Here is a 25,046-nt window from a genome sequence, read left to right on the forward strand (position 1 = left end):
AGACCTCCAAGACCGACCATTGAAAGGGAATGGCCTAACATTTCAGTGTAAGTTTTGGGGGTCTGAAAAAGAAAAAGTAAAAAAAAATGTTGTTAAAAAAAAAAAAAATCTTAGCACCCAGGTGGGAAAGTGATTAGCACTCAAAGGGTTAACTAGTTAATAACTATTTAGTAACTATTGTACCTAGTTAAAATAAATACAAACTTGCCTGTAAAATAAAAATAAACCCTGAGATAGATACATAATATAATTATATTGTAGCTAGCTTAGGGTTTATTTTATAGGAAAGTATTTAGTTTTAAATAGGAATAATTTATTTAATTGTAGTAATTTTTTTCCGATTATTTTAAATTATATTTAAGTTAGGGGGGGTTAGGGTTAGGATTAGACTTAGGTTTAGGGGTTAATATATTTAATATAGTGGCGACGACGTTGGGGCGGAAGATTAGGGGTTAATAAATGTTGGTAGGTGTCGGCAATGTTAGGGACGGCAGATTAGGGCTTAATAAAATTTAACTAGTGTTTGCGATGCGGGAGTGCGGCGGTTTAGGGGTTAATATATTTATTACAGTGGCGGCAATGTCCGGTCGGCAGATTAGGGGTTAAAAAATGTATTTAAGTGTTTGCGATGTGCGGGGGGGGGGCCTCGTTTTAAGGGTTAATAGGCAGTTTATGGGTGTTAGTGTACTTTTTATCACTTTAGTTTTAGTTTTATGTTACGGCGTTAACATATAAATCGCTTAACTCCTGACTTTTAAATGCGGTAGGAGTCTTGACAGGAGAGGGTCTACCGCTCACTTTTTCCAAGACTCGTAATACCGGCGTTAGGAAAATCCGATTGAAAAGATAGGATACACAATTGACGTAAGGGGATTTGCGGTATGCTCGAGTAGCAGAAAAAAAGTGAGCGGTACACCTGTAGCTGCCAGACTCGTAATACCAGCGGGTGTTAAAAAGCAGCGTTGGGACCTCTCAACGCTGCTTTTTAAGGCTAACGCAAGACTCGTAATCTAGGCAAAAGTTTGTGAAAAAGTTAAAAAAGTTTTATAAGATAGTATCTAGTGGTATTAAATATACCAAAATGGGCCTAGATCAATAACTTGGGTTGTCTACTTTAAAAAATATATATAGTTTTCATAGGTAAATCAAAAAATCAAAAGCTATTTCTTTTTAATCAGAGTGATAGCAAAAATGCTGAAAATTCTCTGGTACTTTGGGCAAGTTTTTATCTGAACTATGATTAAAGGAACAGTATAAAAACAGGTATAATTTTATCTTCTGTATCTTTAGCTGTAAAACTACAGGGCATTGTGTGTTACCAGTAATTTATAAATGTGTCATATGTTAATGATATTCTTTTCACTGAAGAAATACTAAACAATGCAACTTTTTTATTGTGCTGACATTTTACGTGATGTGTGCTTCACATCACTTATGCGATTAATTATGTCTGAAGACTATGTTATGCTGTTATACTGCACCATTAACTCCGGATTTGTTTCTATAACAACAGATTTGATAGACAGCTCAGTTTTTCCCACATTTCTAGAGTTTTGTCACTTGTCATTATTCACTCTGTACATTACATGTGGTAGTTTTGTTTCAGTGTCGTCTTGATTAAACACAAACTGAATTGTTGCCTTTGTACATGAGCAGATGTTGCTTTAGCATTTGAAATTTGTAATTTGTTTCCACAACTTATGTTATTAAACTTGAAAAGTAAAATACTAAGACATCTGCAGTTCTGCACTGTTTTGTCTGTCTATTCTAAGAATGAAAAGAGATTTATAAAACTGCAAACCTACTGTATATCATTTAAAGGGACATACTATTGTATACTATAAGTGAGGCAGCATAATGTTAAAAAGATGACAAGAAAATATTACTTGAACATCTCTATGTAAAAAAGTAAGATATTTTACCTCAAAATTACTTGAAAAAATAGTGCTCTGTGAACAGCTATTCTTCAGTTACTGTCAGCTGCATGTTAACCCCCCCCCCAAAAAAAAAATCAGCTTACTTAGTGCTGTTGTCACACTTTGCTTTACTGTGATATTGTGGACTTTCCCTGAAATCTCACAAGATTTCATAGTAAACCTCCTTAAACTGAAGAGGGAAATAACATGACTGTGTCTGCACATACCAGATGCACGCTCAGGACTAGCATCCTGATTTGCTGCTTTTCAAAGTCCCTTTACAATGGGATGTGGCTGCTGAGGACATTTTGAGGTAAAATATCTTCCTTTTTACATAGAGATGTTCAGGTGATATTTTGTAGTCAGCTTTTTACAGCCATGCTGCATCACTTTCCTGTGCTTCAACATTTGAGTATCATGTCCCTATAACTACAATTTCTACCCTACCTTATTGTAACTGGGAGAATTTACCTGTGTAAAAATAGCTTATGTTAATCTGACATCCAAACAAGGAAAGGTGATACATTTGAGATGTTAAGTATATCTTGGCATATCTTGCACTAGTCAGCTGTATAATTGCAAGCATCTTGATGTAAAATACTCAGTGCTGGAGTAGAATCACACACATGTTATCATAGTAAGTGGAATAAATTGAGTGCAAATGATAACATGTAGTACATTATTTTGCACTTGGCCTTGAGCAAACAAAAATGCTTGAACAGGTATTACAAGCTGTTGATTAAATTCTTTATCAAATACTGTATTTTTAGCGCACTGAGTACTTTAAGTGGGAAGCAAAAATAGTGTGTGTGTGTATTACAAGTCCCCATTTCAGTTTTGTGCTTGCAAACAATCCTAGCAACCTGAATTATTGCTTTTAAAAACCTGGTAATAAGTTTTAGCAATTGCTATAGTGCATTCAGACACACATTAAAATGCTATATAACTAAATTAATTGAAGTGCGCTTACTAAGGGTGAAACACAGGGTTAATGGGTTAATAACGAAAAAAGTTTTGGGGAAGGGTTAAATTGATAAGGCATGTGACAACCCAAGACAAACAGGATTACTTTAGAGACCGTCCCGGAGTCATTTGATGATCATCAAACTACTTCAGAAACCATTTGCACATCATCAGGCTTGTAAAGTCATCAGCTAAGGTAACAAATTCTGGGGGATGACTTCAGAATGATTAGCAGATTACCTTACTGATTACTTCACAAACATGAACAGCCAGTGAATGACTCAAATAAATATTTTGCCCTGTGGATATACTTCAGGATGGCTTCTGATGACTAGTCTGGAGTCATCGATTACTTCAGAATGACTCCAGGAAGGTCATGCTTTTTGACAAGGGAAGGGTGTGTGTATGTGTTTATATTTCAAGTCATACACAAAAAATTACCATCATAACTTTTTTAGCAAGGAACTTTTCTGCGCAATAGTCTCCCGAACTCAAGTGTTACCTGACAGGAATAATTTTAGGGCTGTCAATCATAAAAATCTAGTAGGTAGGTGTCAGCAATGTCGGGGCAGCAGATTAGGGGTTAATAAGTGTAATGTAGGTGTCGGTGATCTCGGGGGCGGCAGATTAGGGGTGTTTAGACTCGGGGTTTATGTTAGGGTGTTTAAACATACATCTTCTTTTCCCCATAGGAATCAATGGGGCTGCGTTATGGAGCTTTAAGCTCCGTTATTGTAGGTGTTAAGCTTTTTTTTAGCCGGCTCTCCCCATTGATGTCTATGGGGAAATCGTGCACGGGCACGTCAAAGCAGCTCAAAGCAGCGCTGGTATTTGTGTGCGGTATGGAGCTCAATGCTGCCATATTACCTGCAAACGCTGTTTTTTGGAAAACCTGTAATAGCAGCGCTATTAAAGGTGAGCGGTGGAAATAACTTGCAAGTTAGTAGCAAGCCAGTCATAACGCAAAACTTGTAATCTGGCTGAGAGATTTTAACAGAACTGCATAATAAAATAATTTTTGCAAATTATATTTACATGACATTTATATCTTCAACAACAGCACTGTGTTGAGTGATTTTCATATGTCTGTAGGGATACACATGAACAGTACATAAGCTTTGTCTAAACCTAATATAGACAGAGATGAGTCTTTTAAGTAATCTACATCTTGGTCCTGAATAGCTGTGCCAATAATATACTTTGGAAATGGTTCAACACGTTTCTGTGTCTATACAGGGAGTGCAGAATTATTAGGCAAATGAGTATTTTGACCACATCATCCTCTTTATGCATGTTGTCTTACTCCAAGCTGTATAGGCTCGAAAGCCTACTACCAATTAAGCATATTAGGTGATGTGCATTTCTGTAATGAGAAGGGGTGTGGTCTAATGACATCAACACCCTATATCAGGTGTGCATAATTATTAGGCAACTTCCTTTCCTTTGGCAAAATGGGTCAAAAGAAGGACTTGACAGGCTCAGAAAAGTAAAAAATAGTGAGATATCTTGCAGAGGGATGCAGCACTCTTAAAATTGCAAAGCTTCTGAAGCGTGATCATCGAACAATCAAGCATTTCATTCAAAATAGTCAACAGGGTCGCAAGAAGCGTGTGGAAAAACCAAGGCGCAAAATAACTGCCCATGAACTGAGAAAAGTCAAGCGTGCAGCTGCCAAGATGCCACTTGCCACCAGTTTGGCCATATTTCAGAGCTGCAACATCACTGGAGTGCCCAAAAGCACAAGGTGTGCAATACTCAGAGACATGACCAAGGTAAGAAAGGCTGAAAGACGACCACCACTGAACAAGACACACAAGCTGAAACGTCAAGACTGGGCCAAGAAATATCTCAAGACTGATTTTTCTAAGGTTTTATGGACTGATGAAATGAGAGTGAGTCTTGATGGGCCAGATGGATGGGCCCGTGGCTGGATTGGTAAAGGGCAGAGAGCTCCAGTCCGACTCAGACGCCAGAAAGGTGGAGGTGGAGTACTGGTTTGGGCTGGTATCATCAAAGATGAGCTTGTGGGGCCTTTTCGGGTTGAGGATGGAGTCAAGCTCAACTCCCAGTCCTACTGCCAGTTTCTGGAAGACACCTTCTTCAAGCAGTGGTACAGGAAGAAGTCTGCATCCTTCAAGAAAAACATGATTTTCATGCAGGACAATGCTCCATCACACGCGTCCAAGTACTCCACAGCGTGGCTGGCAAGAAAGGGTATAAAAGAAGAAAATCTAATGACATGGCCTCCTTGTTCACCTGATCTGAACCCCATTGAGAACCTGTGGTCCATCATCAAATGTGAGATTTACAAGGAGGGAAAACAGTACACCTCTCTGAACAGTGTCTGGGAGGCTGTGGTTGCTGCTGCACGCAATGTTGATGGTGAACAGATCAAAACACTGACAGAATCCATGGATGGCAGGCTTTTGAGTGTCCTTGCAAAGAAAGGTGGCTATATTGGTCACTGATTTGTTTTTGTTTTGTTTTTGAATGTCAGAAATGTATATTTGTGAATGTTGAGATGTTATATTGGTTTCACTGGTAAAAATAAATAATTGAAATGGGTATATATTTGTTTTTTGTTAAGTTGCCTAATAATTATGCACAGTAATAGTCACCTGCACACACAGATATCCCCCTAAAATAGCTATAACTAAAAACAAACTAAAAACTACTTCCAAAACTATTCAGCTTTGATATTAATGAGTTTTTTGGGTTCATTGAGAACATGGTTGTTGTTCAATAATAAAATTAATCCTCAAAAATACAACTTGCCTAATAATTCTTCACTCCCTGTATGATATCATTAGATCAATGCACTCTCTGCTTAGAATGTACAACCACATGGGTGCTTAATATTCCAATAAAATATTATTCCACTTTATAAATTGATACTGTCAGAACGTTTACTTAAAAACCATTCCTCAAATAACAAAATACATAATACTAACCAACCACCATTGTTAACCTCTAACTTCTGATACATTTCACCGGCAGGGCTGTTATTGGCACTAATCCTATGCCACTATTACAGCCTTTAAATATAAAAAAACATGTAATAAAAATGCATTGCAATTAGTTTTTGTGTGAATGTGTGTGATGTTTGTGTAAGTATGTGTGTGTGTTTGTGATGTTTGTGTATGTATGTAATGTGTGTATGTGATGTGTATGTGTGTGTGTGATATTTGTGTATGTATGTAATGTGTGTATGTGATGTGTGTGTATGTATGTAATATGTGTATGTGATGTGTATGTGTGTGTGTGATATTTCGTGTATGTATGTAATGTGTGCATGTGATGTGTGTAATGTGTGTATGTGATGTATGTGTGTGATGTGTATATGTGCGTGTGATGTGTGTATATATGTGATGTGTGTATGTGTGTGATTTGTATGTGATGTGTGTATGTATGTAATGTGTCTGTGTGTGTTGTGTGCATCTGTAGCTCATTGGCAAGATGTACCATGTAAACTAAAAGTGTTTGGGGAAATAAACATAGTTTATTGGCAACATGATGCTCAGTTGTATAAGGAAAATGATCAATGTTTATGGCCGTGTTCGGCAAACGCCTCCAGCTAGCCCAGCGCTCACTTGGAGCGTTCGGGGAAGGCTTCCAAGCGACGTGCTGGGCGTTCGCTGAACGCTCAGATGACATCACTCCCAGCTCTTCCAGCTTGCTGGTAACGCTGGGAGTGAGAAGAGCAAGCGTCTTAGCTCACTATGATGCGTCTTGGAGCGTTTTCCCAGCGCCATGTCATCCCTCAGGGCAGAGCTTTCCAAACTTTTCATGTTGGTGACACACTTTTTAGACCTACATCATTTCGCGACACATTAATTCAGTTGTACTAGCAAAAAGGAGGTTAAATTAACTTGTTTTAAAATATACGGACACATACATAAATTATATAATAATAATATGTATTTACAAGTAACAGTATGTATGTGCAAGAATTAAAAAAAAAGTTTAATAACACCAATAGCTACTTACTATTTTAATGGGATTTATGAGGTTGATGGGACGAACACAATTTTTGAATATTTGGTAAAGATACTCGCATTTCATCATCAAGCATTTTTAAGCTTCCCCTTCCTATCCATATATCAAGAGCAGGAGCAGCAATGCACTACTGGGAGCTAGCTGCAAAAAAACCCCTCTGACTTCAGCTCAGCGTTTAAGCTGCCGCCCTCAGAGCTCCGTGAGCCCTACTGACTACTGCCTGCGCTGCAAACACACTGCTGTCCCACTCACTGACTACACATGCAGTCACAAGCCAATTAAGGAGACTACACGTGCAGTCAGGAGCCAATGTGCCGCCAATGTTTCAGTTCCCACTGAGCTGCACCAATTGGTTAAGATGATCTGTGACCCACTAGGTATCAATCATGTGTCAACCATGTGATATGCATAGCAGGCAGGCGGAAAGTCAGAAACCTAAAAAAAATTTTTACAAAAATTAAATTTTAAAAAAATTGTGCTGAAGCAGGGACATACCTACACACTGCTGCCGACACACTAGCGTGTCCCGACACACAGTTTGGAAAGCACTGCCTCAGGGGATTTAACTGGCGCTGGGTCTCGGGCGTTTGCTGAACACGGCCTATAGATAGTGTGTTTGTGAGATATTAAGCAGTGAGCCATGTAAACACAACAACATCAATATCCAGAATATATTTTATAAAGTGTTGTCAGCCATAATTAATAAGATCTGGGTAACCGTTTCTCAGCATTATATGAATATTTCATGAAAATTGGGTTTTTATAGATCTTACTTGATGCAGATAGTATTTATTTTTTATTTTTTTCAAAATTCTATATGAGAGTTCCTACAATTATTTTACCAACAAAGAGATTCATATCTTATATAGATTAAATAGATTAAGCATGCATGCATATATGGTGTGTGTGTATGGCTTAGAGAATGTATATAGAGAAGTTTGTATATCCTTATCCAAAGCTGAGCGGTTAAGGAAATGTTTAGCATATATCAAAACAATAAGAAAATTAAAGGGAAGTTAATATATATAGAAAGTCTGTGTGCTTGCAAGAGAGTGCCAGACTTTCTATGTTGTGTTAATAATTTCACCCTGGCTTGTCTGGGACACTCAAAGCTTTGCAGCTGGCTGTAAGTGCTGGTGAGCACCGAGGGCTGTAAGTTATGCAGGTTCATGGGATGTGTACCCGGCCCATTCCTGTGCTATATATATATATATACAGGGTACTACAATAATGTCCTGCGCTATATAAAACCGCAGAGTTTAAAAAAGCCTAATTTAAGGAAAAAATTAAAATAAAGTACATATGTATATGACAATAAATGTACAAATATTATATCTGAGTAAAAATATAAATAAAAAGTATAAAGAATATATAGAAAAGAAAATGTATTAGATACACAATGGTGAATCCATATAAACTTGTTACAAATCCATAGCGTTAATATACTGTGACAAAGTTGATAGAAGTATTCCCACAATACTCACACGAACAACCCTCAATCATATGAGGTAAGGCTGTAACATCGGAGGTAGAGGAAATCCTATCCAGAGACAGCAGGGATCTCCACTACACAAACCGCTCGACCAGCAGAGACAGCAAGACTCAGTAATCTCTTACCCCACCGTACACCGGATCAATATCTGGGTTTCAGGCAAACTTCAGTATTTTTTTATTCTTGTGCCATTTCGAGGATAATCTCCACTTCCACAGAGGAAGTGGAGATCCCCAGGAAGGAGAGGGAGTGTGAGTATTGTGGGAATACTTCTATCAACTTTGTCACAGTATATTAACGCTATGGATTTGTTACAAGTTTATATGGACTTTGATTCACTATTGTGTATTTGTGTATTTGATACATTTTCTTTTCCATATATTCTTTATACTTTTTATAAAAAAATATTTTTACTCAGATATAATATTTGTTCATTTATTGTCATATTCATTTGTACTTTATTTTATTTTTTCCTTAAATTAGGCTTTTTTTTTAGCTCTGAGGTTTTATACAGCGCAGGACATTATTGTTTTACCTTGTCTTTCCATTTTGTATCGGAGGAATTCGAGGGTTGTCTTCCTTCATTTCTTTACTAATTTGTCCAGCTGCTTGTTTAATACATATATATATATATATACAGTATCCAACAAAAGTCAGTAAATATTTTATTATATCTTTTTATGTGACAACACTGAAGAAATGACACTTTGCTACAATGTAAAGTAGTGAGTGTACAGCCTGTATAACAGTGTAAATTTGCTGTCCCCTCAAAATAACTCAACACACAGCCATTAATGATTAAACCGTTGGCAACAAAAGTGAGTATGCCCCTAAGTGTAAATGTCCAAATTGGGCCCAAAGTATCAATATTTTTTGTGGCCACCATTATTTCCCAGCACTTCCTTAACCCTCTTGGGCATGGAGTTCACCAGAGCTTCACAGGTTGCCACTGGAGTCCTCTTCCACTCCTCCATGACGACATCACTGAGCTGGTGGATGTTAGAGAACTTGCGCTCCCCCACCTTCCATTTGAGGATGCCCCACTGATGCTCAATAGGGTTTAGGTCTGGAGACATGCTTGGCCAGTCCATTACCTTTACCCTCAGCTTCTTTAGCAAGGCAGTGGTTGTCTTGGAGGTGTGTTTGGGGTCATTATCATGTTGGAATACTGCCCTTCGGCCCAGTCGCCGAAGGGAGGGGATCATGCTCTGCTTTAGTATGTCAGAGCACATGTTGGCATTCATAATTCCCTCAATGAACTGTAGCTCCCCAGTGCCATCAGCACTCATGCAGGCCCAGACCATGACACTCCCACCACTATGCTTGACTGTAGACAAGACACACTTGTCTTTGTACTCCTCACCTGGTTGCCGCCACACATGCTTGACACCACCTGAACCAAATAAGTTTATCTTGGTCTCATCAGACCACAGGACATGGTTCCAGTAATCCATGTCCTTAGTCTGCTTGTCTTCAGCAAACTGTTTGCAGGCTTTCTTGTGCATCATCTTTAGAAGAGGCTTCCTTCTGGGACGACAGCCATGCAGACCAATTTGATGCAGTGTGCGGCGTATGGTCTGAGCACTGACAGGCTGACACCCCCACCCCTTCAACCTCTGCAGCAATGCTGACAGCACTCATACATCTATTTCCCAAAGACAACCTCTGGATATGACACTGAGCACGTGCACTCAACTTCTTTGGTCGACCATGGCGAGGTCTGTTCTGAGTGGAACCTGTCCTGTGAAACCACTGTATGGTCTTGCCCACCGTGCTGATGCTCAGTTTCAGGGTCTAGGCAATCTTCTTATAGCCTAGGCCATCTTTATGTAGAGCAACAATTCTTTTTTCAGATCCTCAGAGAGTTCTTTGCTATGAAGTGCCATGTTGAACTTCCAGTGGCCAGTGTGAGAGCAATGTCACCAAATTTAACATACCTGCTACCCTATCACACCTGAAACCTTGTAACACTAACAAGTACAGGACACCGGGGAGGAAAAATGGCTAATTGGGCCCAATTTGGACATTTCCACTTAGGGGTGAACTCACTTTTGTTGCCAACGGTTTAGACATTATTGGCTGTGTGTTGAGTTATTTTGAGGGGACAGCAAATTTACACTGTTATACAGGCTGTACACTCACTACTTTACATTGTAGCAAAGTGTCATTTCTTCAGTGTTGTCACATGAAAAGATATAATAAAATATTTACAAAAATGTGAGGGGTGTACTTACTTTTGTGAGATACTGTATATATATATATATATATATATATATATATATATATATATATATATATATATATTTCTGTGTGTGTATATCAATCAGCGATTAAGCACAATTCTACATATTTAAAGACCAACACACATTTGAATATAATTGTTTTATTTTACACCAATAATAACATAGATGATCACTACATAACATGCAGCATTCCAATATTTTACTACACATATACCAGGGCTCAACAAAGTACTAAATATTCTTACTGGCTCCTAAAATTTAAACAAATGTGTCAAACCCTGACATATACCGTATAAAATTGTAAAAGAATACTTGAAATTTATGAAGGAAATCACTACAGCGAGCACCTGGGAGCTTCAAGTGTAGCTTAGCTGGCCAGACTTCCCTCTTAAGACACATTTCTGGGTTATACCCCTTCCTCAGGTGTCACTGCGATGAGCCCCACGGAGCTTTGAGTACAGCTAAGAAAAGCATTGCTCGTCTGGCCATACTTCCCTTACACTACGCGTTTCTGGGTCACTCCCCTTCCTCAGTTGTCTATATATATATATATAATATATATATATATATATATATATATATATATATAAAAAAATCCAGATACACTGCATTAACAATTTGTGCATGTAGTAATTTTATTATTCAATCTTTTAATTATTTGATGAAAGAATTGTTTTGCGAATGTAAGACTATTTTTTAAATTAGGATTTCCATAAGGTGTACCTATAAACAAATTATGTAACCTGTTTTCTTTCTTTCAATATCTGTCAAATTATTTTATGAAGGTAATTTATAATATTGTTATTATTTTATTGGCAGATTGGAATTAAGATAAGAAGTAATTGTATTTTCTTCCTGATCTAAAACTAAACACTTCCTTAGAGTTAATTTTATGTAATGCTTGTCACTTTGGGATTTCAATAAGCCGCACTGTGTTGCTAAGAGTTGCTGCTAGGAAACCACAGCATCATAGAAAGATTCTGTAATATTTTATGATTGACAAGATACATTGATTCTTAGCTCTGTTATCCAATTTCAATGTCTTTAATGTTTTTAATGTATTTATGTTGGACACATTAGAGTATTTTAGTTATTAAATAGGATAACTCTACCAATATTTTAAATTCTCTGGCTAATCTGCCTTCAGCTGAATTCATTGCCATGGCCACCACTCTCAGATGTAAAAAAAGAATATGAATAATTAATAATGCTTCATAAATATGATAATTTAAAGGTGTGTTGTCTTGAGCTTTCTCCTGGGTCCTTGCTAATTGTGAATCATCACATCTAGTTGATTTCAAGAGACCAGGGAGATGTTTTGGTAACAAAACAAATAAATGCTGTAATTAAAAGATGCATGTGGTAAACATTTAGACATGGAACTGAAGACATTCAAATAGTCTTACAGTTTTTATTTTGTTAAAGGGAAACTAAACCCAATTTTGTTTCTTTCATGATTCAGATAGAGCTTGTGATTTTAAGCAACTTTCTAATTTACTCTTATTATAAATTTTTCTTCATTCTCTTGCTATCTTTATTTAAAAAGCAGCAATGTAAAGCTTAGGGGTCAGCCCATTTTAGGTTTAGAACCCTGGATAGCGCTTGTTATTGGTTGCTACATTTAGCCACCAATAAGCAAGCGTAACCCGGGTTCTGAACCAAAAATGGTCCGGCTTCTAAGCGTTACATTCATGCTTTTTAAAATAAAGATAGCAAGAGAACGAAGAAAAATTGATAATAGGAGTAAATTAGAAAGTTGCTTAAAATTGCATGCTCTATCTGAATCATGAAATAATTTTTTTGGGTTTAGTGTCACTTTAAATGTTATCATTTGTTTATATAGAAGTATGGTTTGTATTGGTTTATGTTTATATTTCAATTGGTGCCTGAAAAGCCTGAGTATCCTTTATAACTTTATTTATTAAAATGACAATAAATTCTAAAATTTTGTATATAAAAGTACATTTTAAACAGGTGAAAAACATTTTTTTTGCAATAATAAAATGCTTATACCCAAGTTGTTCATTTTGCTTGCGGAACAACAGGAAGTGGATGACTGTTTACACCTGATTGATCACAGGCTGATCAGCATAACTCCTGCTGAATTTTGTTTTAAGACTAAAGTGTTTTTCGGACATAGAAAATTATTCTAAATATAGCCATCTGTAGAGCAGGCTTTAACATCTGAGAAGATGGATATGGCTAAGTAAGGAGCTGCTATTTGTAGCACACAGTGCAAATAGAAGGTACCGTTTTAGTGTAAGGCTGGATATCCTCATTGAACATGAACAAGTAATTGGGGTTCTAATGGAATTTAACAAACAGTCCTCACAGTTGCACCATTTTAAATTTGAGACCCTGACCAAGTGTGAGTCACTCAGTGGCCTGAAAAATATAGTGATGCTATGAAAGCCTTACAGCACAACCCTTTAGAGAATATTCTCATCATGCAGGCCACTGAACCAGCAGCAATCTAGAAATGTCTTCATGAGACTTTAAGAAGTGGATAGGAGAGGGACTTATTCCTGACCATCCTGGGACAAAACTAAGAGTAAGGAGATCTGTAAGGGAAGCCAGCTTTAAAGGGAAATGAAACCCAAAATATTTATTTCATGATTCAGATAGAGCATGCAATTTTAAACAGCGTTGTAATTTACTTCTATTATCAATTTTTCTTCATTTTGTTGGTATGTTTTGTTGGAAAGAAGGGGCATAAGCTCAGGAACCAACGTTCTGTCGAAAAAAAATCTACCCGTCAAAAAAATCTACCCGTCAAAAAAAGCTACCCCGATCACTGCGCATGTTTGCTCTGATATCACTGCATCCCACATATGTTGTAAAAACATGTGAAATGCGGTGACTTAAGTGCACGCATGCGCACTGATTCAGGTAGCTTTTTTTGATGTAGAGGAAGAACCTTTAACAAAGTCAACAGTTTTTGTTACTCTAACAGCGTCATGTTTTGACGTAAGTGCCCGCATGCGCACAAAGAGGTAGTAGTAAAGTTTGACAGGAAGGATAATTCCTCACCGTAGTCCTCAGTAGTTTTTTTTTTGTTTTTACACTTCACGGGCAATGGACTTTAATAATAACAATATTATTAAGAATAATCTCATCAATAAAAAAGGATTGAGCATGTTAACACGTCTGTGGTGCATGTATGGGAACTCAGCTTGTAAAATAAAAAACTGAGGAATACAGTGAGGAATTTCTTCCCCAATAAAAAAAGCTACCCTTATGACAGCACATGCGTCCACTTCCATTTTTGGAACATATGTGGAATGCGTTGACATCAGAGCACACATTGTTGGGTTTCATATCCCTTTAAAGTGAATGTAAATTTTAATGAATTAGTGCCCTGTTTTTAAAAATACTATTAAAAACAGGGGCACTTTTATTCATGGAAGTTTACATTGCAGCGTATTTTAAAAAATACTTAACTTTATCTTCTTCAAAGCCGGATCGGCGATCCCCCCCCCCCCCCGCTTCTTCCTGCTGTACTTACACAGCAATGATGTAACCGGCTTCCTCCAATCACAATGTGGCCTCACAAGATGGACGCTCTAGGGGGGAAGTCATGATTGGAGGAAGCCGGTTTTGTCATTTGTGACGTAGGTACAGAGGACCTGCAGGTAGGGGGATCACGATCCGTCTTTGCAGAAGATAAAGGTAAGTATTTTTTAAAATACACTGCAATGTAAACTTTCATGAAATTTGTGAGTATTAGCTAGGTTAACTAATTAAATTGATTTTACTTTATTCTTAAATACATATTTATATACAGTCTCATAACTATTACAATGATGCAACATTATATACTAACATGTTATTAATATCAATATCACAATGAGCAATATTTGTAGCATTTTTGCAATCTAAGAAAGTATCTGTAAAAATCTAGTATGTTTCCATTATTTTCTGAATAACCTTCAGGCTTGAATTTGTGTTATACTCCAGCATATTTACTTATCTAGATAAGCCAGGATAAGTTGTTTTTTTTCCATAGAAATCAATTGCACATAATGGCCAAAATTCACCAAAAGTTATTCCAAGTAGATCCTGGAAAATGGAGAGATAACTGAGCTTGGAAGCAATGAACCTTGAGAGGTTGTAAAAATATACTTCCAAAGGCATAAGAAAGGCTGCAATTTAATATAAATTGTAATAAAAAATATGATCATATCAGATAAAATACTGTATAATAGAATTTCCAAGATGAAATAAATCATAATAGAATTTGCAAGATCAAATGCTGTTATAATGAGGTCTGAAAACATAATTATATTCATTTTTTGTGCTAATATTAGAGACCAGAGAGAAGTCAGTAAAACAAAAAAAAAGTGGATTGGGCAATCTACTGAGATGCTTTGTATACTCTTCTTAACAACATGACAGCAATATCTATGTAACATTAATATTAAAGGGACATGAAACCCACATTTTTTTGCTTTCATTTTTCAGATAGAGAATACAGTTTTTAAAAAGTTTTCAATTTACTTCTTTTAGCAAATTTGCTTTGTTCTCATGTTATTCTCATGTTATTCTTTGTTGAAGAGATATCTATATAGGTAATGTGCACATTTTTAAAGCACTACATGACCGGAATAGTGCTGTTATCTAGTGCTCTTGCAAATGTATAACACTGTTGCAAAACTGCTGCCATATAGTGCTGTAGACACGTGCGCACCCCTGAACTTACCTTCCTGCTTTTCAACAAAGGATAACACAAAAACTAAGAAAATAATATATGATAATATTTAATTGGAAAGTTGTTTAAAATTGTAAGTTCTATAAAAAAAAATTGGAGTTTTATGTTCCTTTAAGATTCCAGGAGATATTTCCAAGTTTTTTTCCAGTACATTAAAGGGACACTGAACCCAAATATTTTATTTCATGATTCAGATAGAGCATGACATTTTAAGTAACTTTCTAATTTACTCCTATTATCAATTCTTCTTCGTTCACTTTCTATCTTTATTTGAAAATAAGGCATCTAAGCTTCTTTTTTTGGTTCAAACTCCGGACAGCACTTTTTTTTTGGTGGATGAATTTATCCACCAATCAGCAAAAATAACCCAGGTTATTCACCAAAAATGGGCCGGCATCTAAACTTACATTCTTGCATTTCAAATAAAGATACCAAGAGAATGAAGAAAATTTGATAATAGGAGTAAATTAGAAAGTTGCTTAAAATTGCATGCTCTGTCTGAATCACAAAAGAAAAAATTTGGGTTTAGTGTCCCTTTAAGGAAGAATTATTTTGTGAAGTTTTCTTGTGGTTCTTACATTAAACATTAATAATACAAATTCTTGTTCCTTTATTTGTGCTTTAAAAGAACTGTACCTATTAACCAGGGTATCTTTGCAAGACACAATTAGTACAGATTTGCTTAGCTCCTTTGACTGCATTGATCTACAGTTGAACCTAAAAGTCAGGTACTCTGTTTTGCTGCCTAACATGCAGGTATTTGTAGGTTAAGGACATTTTAGATACCTGACAATATCTTAACAAGGAGATTCAAATAGATAGCTGCAGAACAAATCCCATGCACTTCCACTAGGCCATTGTTTCTCAACTGCGGTCCTTTCATTATAGCTGAACCAGTGCACAGGTGAAATAATCAGCTGATCAGTAACCATGGTTACTAACCTGCTCTTAACCATCATCTAACTACTTCACCTGTGCACTGGTTCAGTTATAATGAAAACCTGGTTTCTTGGGGTTACTTGAAGACCTAAGTTGAGAAACAATGGCCTAGAGGAAGTGCATGGGATTTGTACTACAGCTATCTATTTGAAACTCCTTGTTAAGATATTGTCAAGTATCTAAAATGTCCTTAACCTACAAATACATGAACACATATCACCTGGGTTGGATACAATCCGACCTGTCTGTAGCAGTCTTCTATTTTGTTGTGACTGCACACAAAGAATTAGATGTTAGGTGTATCCAACCCAGGTGATCTGAGTTCACAAATTGAGCTAGAGAATTGCTTAGCTTAAACCATACACATACATTCTCAAATAGCTGCATCTTCTACTTTAAAAGGCTCGATTAATCAAGCGAGGGTGGACAGGGGTGTACATATTGGCTACCGGAATTTACTATTGCATGCAAGCGCTATTTTGCGCTTGCGTGCAACACTGCCCCCTGCCTGTGCACAGCCAATCACGCGTGGGCAGGAGCTGTTAATTTCCCTGGTTGGACGAGACCGATGACATTGAAATTGTCCAGCTAAGAGGGGGAGAAGAAGGTAGGAAGCAGTAGTCTGATGCTTGATAAATACTGACTGCAGGTTCTCTTGTGAAAACCCTTTAACTGTGGATGATGACGAGTGGTTGTCATCTGCTCAATTCCTTAAGTGCAGATGACAACCACATGTCGTCATCCGGGGAGGGGGGCATTTTTGAGCTTATCCTGGCCCCCATCTGCAGTTACAGGCCCGTACAAGAAGGCCAAGGTTTCAGCTCCCTTAAGTCCTAGAAACCCACCATTTGAAAGGCAAGCGCCTGCTAGTGGTATATAGTGCACCCATTAAAAAAAGAAAAAAATTAAAATGCACACTTTTTTAACCCCTTCATGCTGTTAGGACGTTCCATGCCATCCTTCACCATTAAATTCCATCACTGTTAGGATGGTGTGGAACGTCATACGTTATATGATGTTCTGCAGCCTCTACCTTCTGCGTAATCAAGAATCGGACTGGGGGGGGGGGGTGGCATGCCTAGCAGCATATACAGTCCACCATGAACCAATCCTGGCCTTGAAATCATGTGATTGTAATTTTTCCAGCAGGTGTTTGCATCGGAACTTGCACTAAAGGGTTTAATAATGGGGTCTCTAGGCACATATACCAGCTCATTAAAAAGGTCTGACTACCAAGACCACTTATTATAAAGACTAAAAGTCCTTCTTTAAAATAATGCCTGTCTATAGGTTTTTAATAGCCAGGTGATCACTGCAGTAATAGTGATCACCTGTAGTGAATAAATATGCATTTATTTGAATAGAGACTCATGGGAGCCCCTACGTGCACATCAAAGTCATTTAGTTATACCTAAAGTCCATGATTTATAAGAGGTCAACCCTTCTTGTTTTCCACAGTTTATACACACACACTATTGTTTTCAAGCTTATTTATTACAATTTTAAGAAAAATATGCACTTTTTTACACTTTGTATTGTACAGTTCTCAGGTTTCATTATATATTCATTATATATACAAATATATACAATGTGCATATATCTCATATTTATATATATATATATACACATAAAATGTAAGTTTATTTGTAAATGTAAACTAGAGATTAAAGGGACACTCAAGTCAAAATTAAACTTCATGATTGAGATAGAGCAGTAATTTTAAACAACTTTCCAATTTACTTCCATTAACAAAATGTGCACAGTCTTTTTATATTTACACTTTTTAAGTCACCAACTCCTACTGAGCATGTGCAAGAATTCACAGCATATATGCATTTGTGATTGGCTGATGGCTGTCACATGGTACAGGGGGAGTGGAAATAGACATAACTTTGCAATTTATTTAACAAAAATCTACTACTCATTTGAAGTTCAAACTAAGTGTAATTGCATTGTCTTCTTATCATGCATTTGTTGATTATGCAAATCTACAGTGTTGACTGGTCCTTTAAGCACAGTACTAAGATTACCCCTATAAACTATTATAAACAAAATAATTTCTAGATAACCCATCAATTTAACTCTATTGACCTGTCCTATTGTTGTTAGAAAAATGAAGTGGGTAATATATCTAACTACAAATTGTTAATCTAGTTTTTTAAGCACTGTTGTTATTCAGAGGCGCAAGTTCTAAATCAGTCAAAAGATGGGATTTAAAGACTATAATTAGACTCTTTGATCTCACTTAATTATGTCTCTCAGGCTAAACCTATCACTAGATAATTATCCAGCAAAACACTACAGGGGCCATAATATGCATTTGACCCAAAATACCAGGATTTTCTTGGTGACAGGCCCATATAGTCTACTGCATATTAACTAATTTAGGGCTAGATTATGAGTGGCGCACTAACAGTTGTGTGCGAGCGAGCGATAATAAGTTTATCGTGTCTTATTGCACGTGTCAGAAGTAGCGCTCGTATTACAAGTTGAAAGTAAATGCGTTAGCTCAAGCACAATTGAATTGAATGCACTTTAAGATAGCGCAACTTCAGCGCTCTGGTTAACTGTTACGCTCAAATAAAAAGTTTCACAAAACACATCAAAATTACATTTAAAACTTTTTTTTTTCATTTTTCACATTCCATTGACTTCTATGGGAGAATAAATTAACATGGTCGCTATATTCGACGTTCGGGTTTTTGCGCAAGTTGCGTTAGCGCACAAGAGAAAACGTATTTCTTTCAGCTTGTAATACGCTTGCTACCCAACTAGTGCAAAAAGCCAAAGTCTACTGCTTCACTCATAATCTAGCACTTAAAGGGCTAATGACATATCCAACAAACATGCACTACTCAATTTGATGTCAGGAACACATATAAGATTATTGCAGTAATAATGCATTTTATCCCATGAAACCTTTTTCAGAACTTAAAATGAATTTGTCCTGTTACGAAAATCACTTATTTTACAGTCTCGTCAGAATAAAACATTCAATGGTGTTTTTTTAAAAAAAATTGAGTGAATGTATGAACAAAAATTATAGCTATGCATGAGTGATACTCTTTGTCTTTTTGCTCAAATCTATTTTAAATGTTTTTCTCTAGTCTTCTATTCACCTCCAGGATGAAATTCAAAATTCAAAACTTTAATTGTAAAGCTCTCTATAACGAGGAACCACCTTCATATCGCACAACATCTGTACACATTTCCTTAGTATCCTCCTTTGTTCTGTTAATAATCTATACATCTCTTACCCATCACCACCATCATATTCCTCTCTCTATAGTAGGGTTACCAGACATCCATTTTTTAAAAAGGTTTGCCTCTTTATTTCAGCAGCAGCAGCAGCAGGGATTTCCTTGTTGGAGAAGCAGATGGAGGGGGGGGGGGGGGTAAAAGCCAATTTCTCTGTCCCCAGACTACTTATAGGGACATTTGAGGAGAGTCTTCTCTTTCAAAACCTACTAGATATGAAAATTCTATAACCTCATTTCTAAAGTCTTTAAGTTCCATGTGAGTACAACATTCTTAGCTGGTACTCTTGATATTGTTGATTTACTCTACACTCCATAGTCAACATACTCTTTAAATGAAAACTTAAGTCAAAATTAAACTTGCATGATTTAGATAGGACATGAAATAAAAATCCAATTTAATTATGCACAGTCTTTTTGTATGCACACTTTCTGAGGCACCAGCTCCTACTGAGCATGTGCAAGAGTTCACAGTGTATACAGTATTAATGATAATTTAGGTAATTATCTTGACCATGTGTTCCTAACAACTTACATTTAGAATGTGATCTCTTTCATCTATGATTAAACACCAGTAGGGGGCGCAAAATGCATCAGACACGTACCTATGCTGTTATTTCACGCCTGCCCTGCTTTGATGTTGTGCTTTTTAATGATGTGAAATAAAGTTTCAAGTTTTTATTTTTACTTATGTACCTTGAATCGCTACTTTTTTGTGCCCTTACTACTGTTGGCGAGTCGGAGCCCTCGCTCAGTAGCAACTCCTACCCTGACTTAGCGCACCGGATATACGTGTTGTGTTTACTCAGCATTCAGTATGTTACATCCTGAAGCCACGACAAGTGTAACAGTGTGATCTCTTTCAGTAGCCATCAAATCCTTCTATCATAATTTGTATACTCTTCTTTTGCTTTACCCTATACAGTGCGGTGAAATAAGATGATGTATACCAAAGAAAATTATAGCAACATTTTCTTGTCACTAACAAATCTTGTATCATTGGTCACATCTTGCATTTATTCCTCTCAATTCAAGTATTTTATAAATATCACAGCAGTAAATTCTAGACTCATAATGGTCCATTAATGAAGCTATGATGGAGATTTGGTGTCCTTGTGGTGCAGTCATAATATTCAACCTTATGTTAAGAAGTTGGTTTAAGTCCCCCAACCCAGACTCATTTTCCTAGAGTGATTGAAGAGCGCTGCTCTCTTGCAATTGGTTGCTCAATAGCAGAGAGCGAGGCTGCACAATAGGGATGGGCAAATGTTTCTAAAAATTCTAAATTTAAAATGAATTTTGATCCATTCGTTCGTTCAAATCGAATTTCGAATGTTTATATAATATATTTTTTATTGAAAAATTTGAAAATATTTGTTCGAATAATAGAATGTTTAGCTATGTATTCATTCAATTTCAAAATGTAAAATTCGAATTTAAATGTGACATTTGAATTTGAATGTATTATTTGAATTCAAAATAGTATTTCTAGTCTACAACTGTGTTTAAAAAAGTAATATTTTAATTTGAATGTCACATTCAAATTGGAAATAGTATTTCTAGTCTAATACTGTGTTTTTTAAATGTAATATTCGAATTCGAATGTAACATTCAAATTCGAAATAGTATTTCTAATCTACAACTGTGTTTAATAAATGTAATATTCGAATGCTACATTCAAATTCAAATGTCACATTCGAATTCGAAATAGTATTTCTAGTCTAATACTGTGTTTTATAAATGTAATATTCGAATTTGAATGTGACATTCGAATTCGAATGTAACATTCAAATTCGAAATAGTATTTCTAGTCTACAGCTGTGTTTAATAAATGTAATATTCAAATGCTACATTCGAATTCGAATGCTACATATGAATTTGAATGTGACATTCGAATTGGAAATAGTATTTCTAGTCTACAACTGTGTTTTTGAAATGTAATATTCGAATTTGAAATAGTATTTCTAGTTATAAATGAAATATTCAAATTCAAATGTCACATTCGAATTTGAATGTCGCATTCGAATTCGAAAGTGACATTCGAATTCAAAAGTGAAATTTGAAAACTGTAAATAACATTCGATAATAAAAATTTTAAGAATATTAGTTCTTTTCAACATTCTATTATGTAAATCAAATTTCTGCAATAACATTCGTTCTAACATTCGAATTCGAGTATAAACACATTCGCCCATCCCTACTGCACAAGCTCTTTCCCTTACTGGGAACCTTGCCCACCCACATGTTAATAAATAGTGACCATTTATATATTTACTGACATTATTACTCACATTTATCTTTGTCCCTTTGAAGACAGAAAGTGAACAGATGAACTTTGCTAATGTACAATATTTTATGCTATTTTCAACCTTCATGTTTATAAGAAAAAAATGTTTAACAAAACCTCTATATCACTGGTTTTCAAACCTGTCCTTGGGCCTCCCTAACATGCCAGATTTTCAGAATTACCTTGGGTGAGAGCAGGTTAATAACCATGTTTCATGTTCATCAGATGATTATTTCATGTGTGCTCTAGTTCAGATTTCCTCAAAATCTGGCCTGTTAAGGAGGCTTGAGAAAAGGTTTGAAAACCATTGCTCTATATAAAATAATATATTCAAATAAATAATATTTTAAGGACATTTGCTACCCCAGTTATTTCATGTAATATAAATGCTGAGCTAAATAAAAACAAAACCCACATAGATTAGGACAAGTAAATGGGATATGAAAATACAAATGAAATAGTCATGCTTCAGATAAAGGGTGCAGTTTTGGAAAACAATACTTTCTAGTTTCTGTTATTTCACTACCACTTAATCTTGTTATTTTTTGTTGAAACTTAGCATCTTTCCAATAGGGTACATCTAGATATGCTGAGGAGCGTGCACAAGACATAAAGGGACATGAAACACTATTTATTTATTTCATGATTCAGATATAACATTCAATTTTCAACAACTTTACAATTTACTTATATTATCTGATTTGCTTTGTTCTCTTTGTATCCTTTATAGAAAAAAAATACCTAGCTAGGCTTGGGTGCTGATTTGTGGCTGCACATATATAGCTTACAGATGTATTCAGCTTGCTCCCAGTAATGCATTGCTGCTGCTTCAATAAAGGATACCAAGACAATGAAGCCAAATTGATAATACAGTCCTGGCCAAAAGTTTTGAGAATGGCACAAATATTAATTTTCACAAAGTCTGCCTCAGTTTTTATGATGGCAATTTGCACATACCCCAGAATGTTATGAAGAGGGATCGGATCAGATCAAGTCCCTCTTTGCCATGAAAATGAACGTAATCCCCAAATAAAAATTCCACTGCATTTCAGCCCTGCCACAAAAGGACCAGCTGACATCATGTCAGTGATTCTCTAGTTAACACAGGTGTCGGTGTTGACGAGGACAAGGCTGGAGTCATGCTGATTGAGTTAGAAAAACAGACTGGAAGCTTTAAAAGGAGGGTCGTACTTGAAATCATTGTTCTTCCTCTGTTAACCATGGTTACCTGCAAAGAAACACGTGCAGTCATCATTGATTTGCACAAAAAGGGATTCACAGGCAAGGATATTGCTGCTACTAAGATTGCACCTAATTCAACCATTTATCGGATCATCAAGAACTTTAAGGAGAGAGGTTCAATTGTTGTGAAGAAGGCTTCAGGGCCCCCAAGAAAGTCCAGCAAGTGCCAGGACTGTCTCCTAAAGTTGATTGAGCTGCGGGATCGGGCACCACCAATGCAGAGCTTGCTCAGGAATGGCAGCAGGCAGGTGTGAGTGCATCTGCAAGCAAAGTGAGGCAAAGACTTTTGAAGGATAGCCTCGTATCAAAGAGGGCAGCAAAGAAGCCACTTCTCTCCAGGAAAAAAACATCAGGGACAGACTAATATTCTGCAAAAGGTACAGGGATTGGACTGCTGAGGACGGGGTAGTCATTTTCTCTGATGAATCCCCTTTCAGATTGTTTGGGGCATCCGGAAAAAACCTTGTCAGGAGAAGAAAAGGTGAGCGCTTCCATCAGTCCTGTGTCATGCCAACAGTAAAGCATCCTGAGACTATTCGTGTGTGGGGTTGCTTTTCAGCCAATGGAGTGGGCTCACACCCAATTTTGCCTAAGAACACAGCCATGAACAAAAAATGGTACAAAAACATCCTCCAAGAGCAACTTCTCCCAACCATCCAAGAACAGTTTGGTAATGAACAATGCATTTTCCAGCATGATGGAACACCTTGTCACAGGCAAAAGTGATAACTGAGTGGCTTGGGGAACAAAATCCTGTGGTCAATCCTCAAGAGGCAGGTGAACACCCCCCCCCCCCCACACACACACACAAATTCTGACAAACTCCAAACATTGATTATGCAAGAATGGGCTGCCATCAGTCACGATGTGGCCCAGAAGTTGATTGACAGCATGCCAGGGCGAATTGCAGAGGTCTTGAAAAAGAAGTGTCAACACTGCAAATATTGACGCTTTGCATAAACTTAATGTAATTGACCCTTATGAAATGCTTGTAATTATACTTCAGTATACCATAGTAACATCTAACAAAAAGATCTAAAAACACTGAAGCAGCAGACTTTGTAAAAAATTATATTTGTGTCATTCTCAAAACGTTTGGCCAGGACTGTAGAAGTAAATTGGAAAGTTGTTTAAAATTGTATTCTCTATCTGAAACATCAAAGAAAAAAATTGGGTTTCATGTCCCTTTAAGCACTATAAGTATAGTGTTCAAAAAATGAGCACACACCTGAACCTACCTTGTTATGCTTTCATAGAAAGGAGCTGGGGACTTTGTAAATGTAATAATAGAAGTAAATTAGAAAGTTTTTATAAAATGGTATACTCTATCCGAATGTTTCCTTTTAACTTCTATATCTCTTGAAGTTTCCCTATGTCATGGCTGATTTTATTAGCTATGTTATAGGTCATATATAATACATAACATTACATTTAAAAAAAAAAGCAAATCTATTTTTTCTTTTTTTTTTTTTATTTTGTTTTCATAACAAACTAACTTCTACATCAAATTTCCCCAAAAATGTAATTTCAGTTAATTTGTAAGATACATTCAGTTTATCAAATGCTGGGAGATTTTCAGTGCAGTTAATTCTTGGAAATCTGAGGGGGGGGGGGGGGGGAATCCAGTAATTAATAAATAAATAAAAAAAATAATAATAAAAAAAAAAATATATATATATATATATATATATATATATAATTGGCGTCTAAGGGCTGTTTTTTATTTTATTTTGTCTACAGCTAAATCAAGGGGACCAAGAATTTATTCACGCAAACAGTAAATGTTCCGAGCAGTTCAAATATTTACCACCAAATGACTTAAAGGGACACTGAACCCAAATTTTTTCTTTCGTGATTCAGATAGAGCATGCAATTTTAAGCAACTTTCTAATTTACTCCTATTATCAAATTTTCTTCATTCTCTTGGTATCTTTATTTGAAATGCAAGAATGTAAGTTTAGTTGCCGGCCCATTTTTGGTGAACACACTGTGTTGTTCTTGCT

General features: G+C 36.3%; 1 protein-coding gene across 1 annotated transcript in view; it reads left to right on the forward strand.

Annotated features, from left to right (window-relative positions):
• Positions 1-25,046, forward strand: part of NSG1 (neuronal vesicle trafficking associated 1) — a 128,599-nt gene that overhangs the window by 41,317 nt on the left and 62,236 nt on the right. The window lies entirely within an intron of this gene.

Source organism: Bombina bombina, chromosome 2 (genome assembly GCF_027579735.1).
Source record: "Bombina bombina isolate aBomBom1 chromosome 2, aBomBom1.pri, whole genome shotgun sequence".
In the NCBI taxonomy this organism is placed as follows: Eukaryota; Metazoa; Chordata; class Amphibia; order Anura; family Bombinatoridae; genus Bombina; species Bombina bombina.